Here is a 7,789-nt window from a genome sequence, read left to right as displayed (position 1 = left end):
GGGGCATGCAGGAGGCAGCCAATCCATGATTCTCTCTCATCATTGATGTTTCTATCTCTCTCCCCCTCTCCCTTCCTCTCTGAAATCAATAAAAATATAGAAAGGAAAAAAAGAAAAATATTGAGAAGAAAGTGAGAACCCATGACCCCGCCACTGAGAAAGGCCTGGTAATCCTGTGGGAACGCCCCGCACTTCCCTCTCTACAGCTGTCCCCCATCTATTTACTTTTTTTCACAAAATCAAGACCATGCTTTGCCTGTTGCTCCCTATGCTGCCTTCCAGCATAGCACCACAGCTGGGGCCACGTTGTCAATATTGCTCCACGGCAGCAAGTACCTGTCCACACCCGCATTTTTTAGTTTTTTGGTTAATCCTCAGCCGAGGATATTTTTCCATTGATTTTTAGAGAGAGTGGAAGGGAGGGGGAGAGAGAGAGAGAGAAACATCGATGTAGAGACACAGGGACAGGGAGGAGCCTGCAACCAACATACATGCCTTTGACTGGAATAGAACCCTGGACCTCTCAGCCTGCAGGCCAATGCTCTATCCACTGTGCCACACCGGCCAGAGCTCATTTTCCATTTCCAACGAGGGTTGAATACGCTCAGCCCAGCCGAGAGCCACCGGCTGCTTCACTTGCGGGACCTGGGTTCCCTCTTCTGGCAGATGGGGCAGATAACCCATGGGCCCCACCCCATAGGGCTGCCAGAGAACCAAATGGTCTGATGGATGAGGGCCTGAGGAGGCAGGCAGCGCTGGGGGACACAGCACCCCGGGGGCTCCTGCTCTCTCCTCCGCAGAGCTGCGCTCCCCCACCCCCCACTCCCCACCCCAACCCAGCGGGGCAGGCAGAAGCAGGCGGGGCCTTTAGAACTTGCCTGGTTTCTGAGTTTCCCTCCCTTCTCCCATTTATTCTGCCACTAGGTGCTGAGGCCACTATCGGCACTTGAATCATATGAGCAATTCAGTCCCAGCCCCAAGGAGCAGATGCAACACTTCCTGCCTCCGACTCACGCAGTTCCTAGAAGGCCTGCCTGGATAATCCACTCGGCCACCTCCTCTGGGAAGCCCCCCTGATCCTCCAGCTGGGAACCCAGCCACATCCATTACAGCTCTTTTCTGCCTCGTGACGCGGTTGCTCACACCCTGACGCCTCCGCCAGACTGACTTGCCCAGAGCAGGTCTGTGTCTTTCACATCTGTGTCCTGTGCCCAGCGCCCGCCCGCACGGCACACTGGTTCTACAGAGGATTCCCAGATCAGCCGGCCGGGGAGCACCACTGGCTGCAGCATCGCCCAACCCACTGGGGCTGCACGCGGCACCCCTGGGCAGGGCACATACAAGAATCAACCAGTGAACGCGTCAATAAGTGGGACAACAAACCTCTCTCCCTCTTCCTGCCTCTGAGACCAATCAATAAAAAAATTATTCACAAGTCACCGTGGAAGCAGAGGTGGGGATTCGCAGGAAGGAGGGAGCGATCGGTGGGACTGAATAAAGACCCCCATGGCCTCCCCCCCGCTGTTCTGTCCCATCAGAGTGGCTTCTGTTTGCGCTTCCTCAGCCCTGAACTTGGCTTACCCTGACCGGGCAGCCGCCTCCTCTAGAGCGTGCCGTCCGCTCTCTGCGCCGGAGCCTCTGTGCACAGCACGTCCCTGCGACCTTTCTCCTCGGCCAGTTTACCGAGCGCACCCCAACACCAGTGCCGGGCCCTGCACGGACCCAGGGACACAGCACGGCCGAGGCAGTGATGGCGAACCTTTTGAGCTCGGCGTGTCAGCATTTTGAAAAACACTAACTTAACTCTGGTGCCGTGTCACATATAGAAAGTTTTTGATATTTGCCACCATAGTAAAACAAAGACATGTTTTTGATATTTATTTTATGTATTTAAATGTCATTTAACAAAGAAAAATCAACCAAAAAAATGAGTTTGCCTGTCACCTCTGACACACGTGGCATAGGTTCGCCGTCACTGGCCTAGGGGTTTCCAGAGGGGTCTGGGGTTCCACAGCAGGAGCGTGGGCCGTGCCGCCTCTGCATGGGGGCACCCGTAGGTCCTCTGAAGGCCCCAACGCCAGGGTCAGGGAAGCGGGCTGGCCCCTTGTCCCCTTACGAGGGCACCGGCCAGCACTCCTGAGGCCACAGGCTGTGCCCTGTGCTGGGCACACAGGGACTCAGGAAATGCTTGTGATTAAAAGTTGCTGGTCCCTCCACACCAGGCCCTGCCACGCTCCGAGAGCTCCCCTGAGGTCCCCCTTCTCCCCGGCCCGCACGTCCACAAGACCCACCGGGGCATCTATAGCCCCACCCCCAGCTGTCCTCAGTCAGTCTGTGGGGTTCCAACGGTCCCTGGCAGATCCCTGGAGGCTGGTGGGCACCTGACAGAGGAGCACCACAGCAGGGAGGAGGCCTGAGTCCGAGCGGCTCCATCTTTAGCTGCCTGAGGCCTGACCAGGAGCTCTCACTGAGCCCCCCTTTCTTCTCCCCGAGCGGCCCTAACTGTTCGATTCCCTGAACTGTAGCCCAGCCCCGTTTGGTCAGCGGACCGGACAGCTCAGGGCCCTAGCCGATGGCGCGGGGCCAGCAGGAAGCCCTGGGCCCTCCCAGGAGAACAGGGGTGGGCACTCCCTGCCCTGCCCCCAGCCCCCACTTGCCAGGCTCGCCCAGCAGCTGAGATAATGCGGGTACAATTGGGGAGCTTTCACCAACACAGCAGAACAGGAAAAGCCGGTTGGGAGCGCTTGGGCCCGGGTGCAGGCAGGGTGGAGAGAGGGGTGCCCCCAGCAGCCATCTGGGGGTTGGCGTCGGGCACGGTGGGGCCTGCAGAGGGACAAGGCCACCCTGGAGGCGGTGACTGCCTCTCCCCACATCTCCCTGCGGGTGTGGGGGCAGCAGGCCGGTGCCTGGCCCCGAGGCTGACAGTCATTATGGCCTCTTCAGCGGTGACCTGACCCTCAGAGCTGAGCGCCAGGAGAGGTTGGCAGCGCCTGGCGTGGGCGGGAGGGCGCTGCAGGGGCGCGGGCACCGCGGTCCCTCCACCAGCAGCGCCTCCTCGGGCAGATGTGGCCTTTCCCTGCCCCAGTCCTGCGTGCGGGGAGGCCCTCCTCTCCGGTCGCGCTCCCAGAAGCCGCCGTAGTGAGCAGTGAGGAAAGCGCCCGGGTGCCCGTTCACTGGGCACAGAGTGGGTTCTCCTGGCCCGTGCTCCTTTGCCTGGGGTGGGTGGGCCAGGCACAGTGGTGGGAAGACCTCCAGGGAGCAGGTGACTCATTCTGATGTGGATCTCTGTGCCCACAGCGCTGCTGGCAGGGCCGGGGGTGTGGCCCCGGGGTGGGCATGAGGAAGCTCGTGGATGTGGGCATGGGGTCACTAGGGTGGGGCTCAGTAGTGGAGCTGGGAAGACTGGGAAGGTCTGAAGACCCCCCTTGCAGCCCTCCCCCACCCACCATGCTTAGGAGCCCAGAACCCAAGCGTCTGGCCTTGGGCAGCCTGTCCTGGTCGGACCGGCGGTCGGGGAGAAGCCCTTGCTATTGACACTGGGCAGGTGGGGGCTTTCAGAGAGGGGGGCAGACTCCTGGTGATACCGACAGGCAGGGCCAGAATGCCAGTCACTGAGGGAACAGGCTCACCACTGAAGGGAGAGAAAGGGCGATGGGAAAGGCAGGAGTCAGGCAGGGCCTCCTGGGGCAGAAAGTCCCCTGGCAGCCGGGAGAGTGGAGGGATGGAGGGGGGCCCCTCGGACACTGACGAGGATCATCACCCCCATCCCAGCCCTCTCCATGGTGTCCAGGCCTCTCCACCAGCCCACTGGCTCTGACAGCCCGAAAACAGACGCTATGTCTCATCTACACTGCCCACCCTCTGCCTCCCCCAGGGCAGTCCAGCCCCTTCCTGGCAGCTAGCAGGGGGGCTGCGGAGACCATCAGTGTGGGCTTCACTCCCCCCGGCCACGTGCGAGCTGGGGAACCTGGGGCGAATGACTTCCCCTCTTTGTGCCCCAATTTGCACTGAGGTCGCACATCTGTAACATAGGGATCATAATAGCACGTACCCAACAAAACCGTTGTAAGGATTAAACGAGGGGGCACATGTGAAACTTAGAGAAGCAGCACTAAGCACAAATCAAATGCTCAGTAAATGTTAGCTGCTGTCATCGTCACCATCACCATCACTGTCACCATGCTCAGTCACCACCATCATCATCACCACCATCACTGTCACCATTACCATCACTGTCACCATGCTCAGTCACCACCATCACTGTCATCACCACCATCACTGTCACCATCACCATCACTGTCAATCACTGTCATCACCACCATACTGTCACCACCCTCAGTCACCACCATCACTGTCATCACCACCATACTGTCACCACCCTCAGTCACCACCATCACTGTCATCACCACCATACTGTCACCACCCTCAGTCACCACCATCACTGTCATCACCACCATACTGTCACCACCCTCAGTCACCACCATCACTGTCATCACCACCATACTGTCACCACCCTCAGTCACCACCATCACTGTCATCACCACCATACTGTCACCACCCTCAGTCACCACCAAAACTGTCACCACCACCATACTGTCACCACCCTCAGTCACCACCATCCCTGTCACCATCCTCAGTCACCACCATCAGTGTCATCCCCACCATACTGTCACCATGCTCAGTCACCACCATCACAGTCACCATCCTCAGTCACCACCATCAGTGTCATCCCCACCATACTGTCACCATGCTCAGTCACCACCATCACAGTCACCATCCTCAGTCACCACCATCAGTGTCATCCCCACCATACTGTCACCATGCTCAGTCACCACCATCACAGTCACCATCCTCAGTCACCACCATCAGTGTCATCCCCACCATACTGTCACCATGCTCAGTCACCACCATCACAGTCACCATCCTCAGTCACCACCATCAGTGTCATCCCCACCATACTGTCACCATGCTCAGTCACCACCATCACAGTCACCATCCTCAGTCACCACCATCAGTGTCATCCCCACCATACTGTCACCATGCTCAGTCACCACCATCACAGTCACCATCCTCAGTCACCACCATCAGTGTCATCCCCACCATACTGTCACCATGCTCAGTCACCACCATCACAGTCACCATCCTCAGTCACCACCATCAGTGTCATCCCCACCATACTGTCACCATGCTCAGTCACCACCATCACAGTCACCATCCTCAGTCACCACCATCAGTGTCATCCCCACCATACTGTCACCATGCTCAGTCACCACCATCACAGTCACCATCCTCAGTCACCACCATCAGTGTCATCCCCACCATACTGTCACCATGCTCAGTCACCACCATCACAGTCACCATCCTCAGTCACCACCATCAGTGTCATCCCCACCATACTGTCACCATGCTCAGTCACCACCATCACAGTCACCATCCTCAGTCACCACCATCAGTGTCATCCCCACCATACTGTCACCATGCTCAGTCACCACCATCACAGTCACCATCCTCAGTCACCACCATCAGTGTCATCCCCACCATACTGTCACCATGCTCAGTCACCACCATCACAGTCACCATCCTCAGTCACCACCATCAGTGTCATCCCCACCATACTGTCACCATGCTCAGTCACCACCATCACAGTCACCATCCTCAGTCACCACCATCAGTGTCATCCCCACCATACTGTCACCATGCTCAGTCACCACCATCACAGTCACCATCCTCAGTCACCACCATCAGTGTCATCCCCACCATACTGTCACCATGCTCAGTCACCACCATCACAGTCACCATCCTCAGTCACCACCATCAGTGTCATCCCCACCATACTGTCACCATGCTCAGTCACCACCATCACAGTCACCATCCTCAGTCACCACCATCAGTGTCATCCCCACCATACTGTCACCATGCTCAGTCACCACCATCACAGTCACCATCCTCAGTCACCACCATCAGTGTCATCCCCACCATACTGTCACCATGCTCAGTCACCACCATCACAGTCACCATCCTCAGTCACCACCATCAGTGTCATCCCCACCATACTGTCACCATGCTCAGTCACCACCATCACAGTCACCATCCTCAGTCACCACCATCAGTGTCATCCCCACCATACTGTCACCATGCTCAGTCACCACCATCACAGTCACCATCCTCAGTCACCACCATCAGTGTCATCCCCACCATACTGTCACCATGCTCAGTCACCACCATCACAGTCACCATCCTCAGTCACCACCATCAGTGTCATCCCCACCATACTGTCACCATGCTCAGTCACCACCATCACAGTCACCATCCTCAGTCACCACCATCAGTGTCATCCCCACCATACTGTCACCATGCTCAGTCACCACCATCACAGTCACCATCCTCAGTCACCACCATCAGTGTCATCCCCACCATACTGTCACCATGCTCAGTCACCACCATCACAGTCACCATCCTCAGTCACCACCATCAGTGTCATCCCCACCATACTGTCACCATGCTCAGTCACCACCATCACAGTCACCATCCTCAGTCACCACCATCAGTGTCATCCCCACCATACTGTCACCATGCTCAGTCACCACCATCACAGTCACCATCCTCAGTCACCACCATCAGTGTCATCCCCACCATACTGTCACCATGCTCAGTCACCACCATCACAGTCACCATCCTCAGTCACCACCATCAGTGTCATCCCCACCATACTGTCACCATGCTCAGTCACCACCATCACAGTCACCATCCTCAGTCACCACCATCAGTGTCATCCCCACCATACTGTCACCATGCTCAGTCACCACCATCACAGTCACCATCCTCAGTCACCACCATCAGTGTCATCCCCACCATACTGTCACCATGCTCAGTCACCACCATCACAGTCACCATCCTCAGTCACCACCATCAGTGTCATCCCCACCATACTGTCACCATGCTCAGTCACCACCATCACAGTCACCATCCTCAGTCACCACCATCAGTGTCATCCCCACCATACTGTCACCATGCTCAGTCACCACCATCACTGTCATCATCACCATCACTGTCATCATCACCATCAATGTCACCATCCTCAGTCACCACCATCATTGTCATCGTCACCATCACCACATCGTCAGTGTCCCCACCATCACCATCATCATCTCTCCTCCGTGAAGCAGCGGGCTCTCTTCCTGCCATAAGAACAGACCCCGCTTCTCAATCTAACACCCCAGGACCTCATTCTGGTGGTGCCCCCGCCACCTCCCCCAGAAGGTAACCTGAGTGGCTCCGTCACTTCTTCAGAGAAACGGCTGCGGCCACGGAGCCTGGGGGCCGGGAGCCTGGTGAATGGGGGTCAGGTGGGGTCAGAGCAGGGACTCGAGAGCCCAGGAGGGGGTCCCTGCAAGGGGCTGTGATGTTCAGAGCAAAAAGGAGGCAGAGAGGTGGGACGAGGAGGGTGGAGGGGCCCACGGAGCCTGGCCCTCGGCAGAGGGGTTCCCGCATCCTGGGGACATCAAAGAATGAGAGCTTCCTGACCTGAGGCACAGGCATCCTTCTTCCTGACCACCCTGTGAGCTCAGGATCTGGGACCCAGGCCCGGGGACCCGTGTGCAGTGCCTCAGTTTCCCCTCTGGAGCTCAGGGAGGACTGCTTTCATGGCTTCTCAGAAGTGCTGAGCCAACAGGGCGGGCGCTGGGCTGCCCTGAGACGCAAGGCCCGCAAAGCCCAAAGCCGGAGCTCAGCAACAAAACACAAAGGCTCCTCCGTTGTGGCCAAAACCCGCTCCCAGGCCCAGGGCCTG

At 57.6% G+C, this 7,789-nt stretch overlaps 1 protein-coding gene across 1 annotated transcript in view; it reads right to left on the bottom strand.

Moving 5' to 3' along the window:
• PVRL1 (poliovirus receptor-related 1 (herpesvirus entry mediator C)) overlaps positions 1 to 7,789 on the bottom strand; it is an 82,602-nt gene that overhangs the window by 29,722 nt on the left and 45,091 nt on the right. The gene's annotated exons all lie outside the window — the stretch shown is intronic.

The sequence above is a fragment of the Myotis davidii genome, unplaced genomic scaffold (assembly GCF_000327345.1).
Source record: "Myotis davidii unplaced genomic scaffold, ASM32734v1 scaffold355, whole genome shotgun sequence".
Lineage (NCBI taxonomy): Eukaryota > Metazoa > Chordata > Mammalia > Chiroptera > Vespertilionidae > Myotis > Myotis davidii.
Note: the sequence above shows the minus strand (reverse complement) of the source record. Positions and strands in the feature narration are given on the sequence as shown.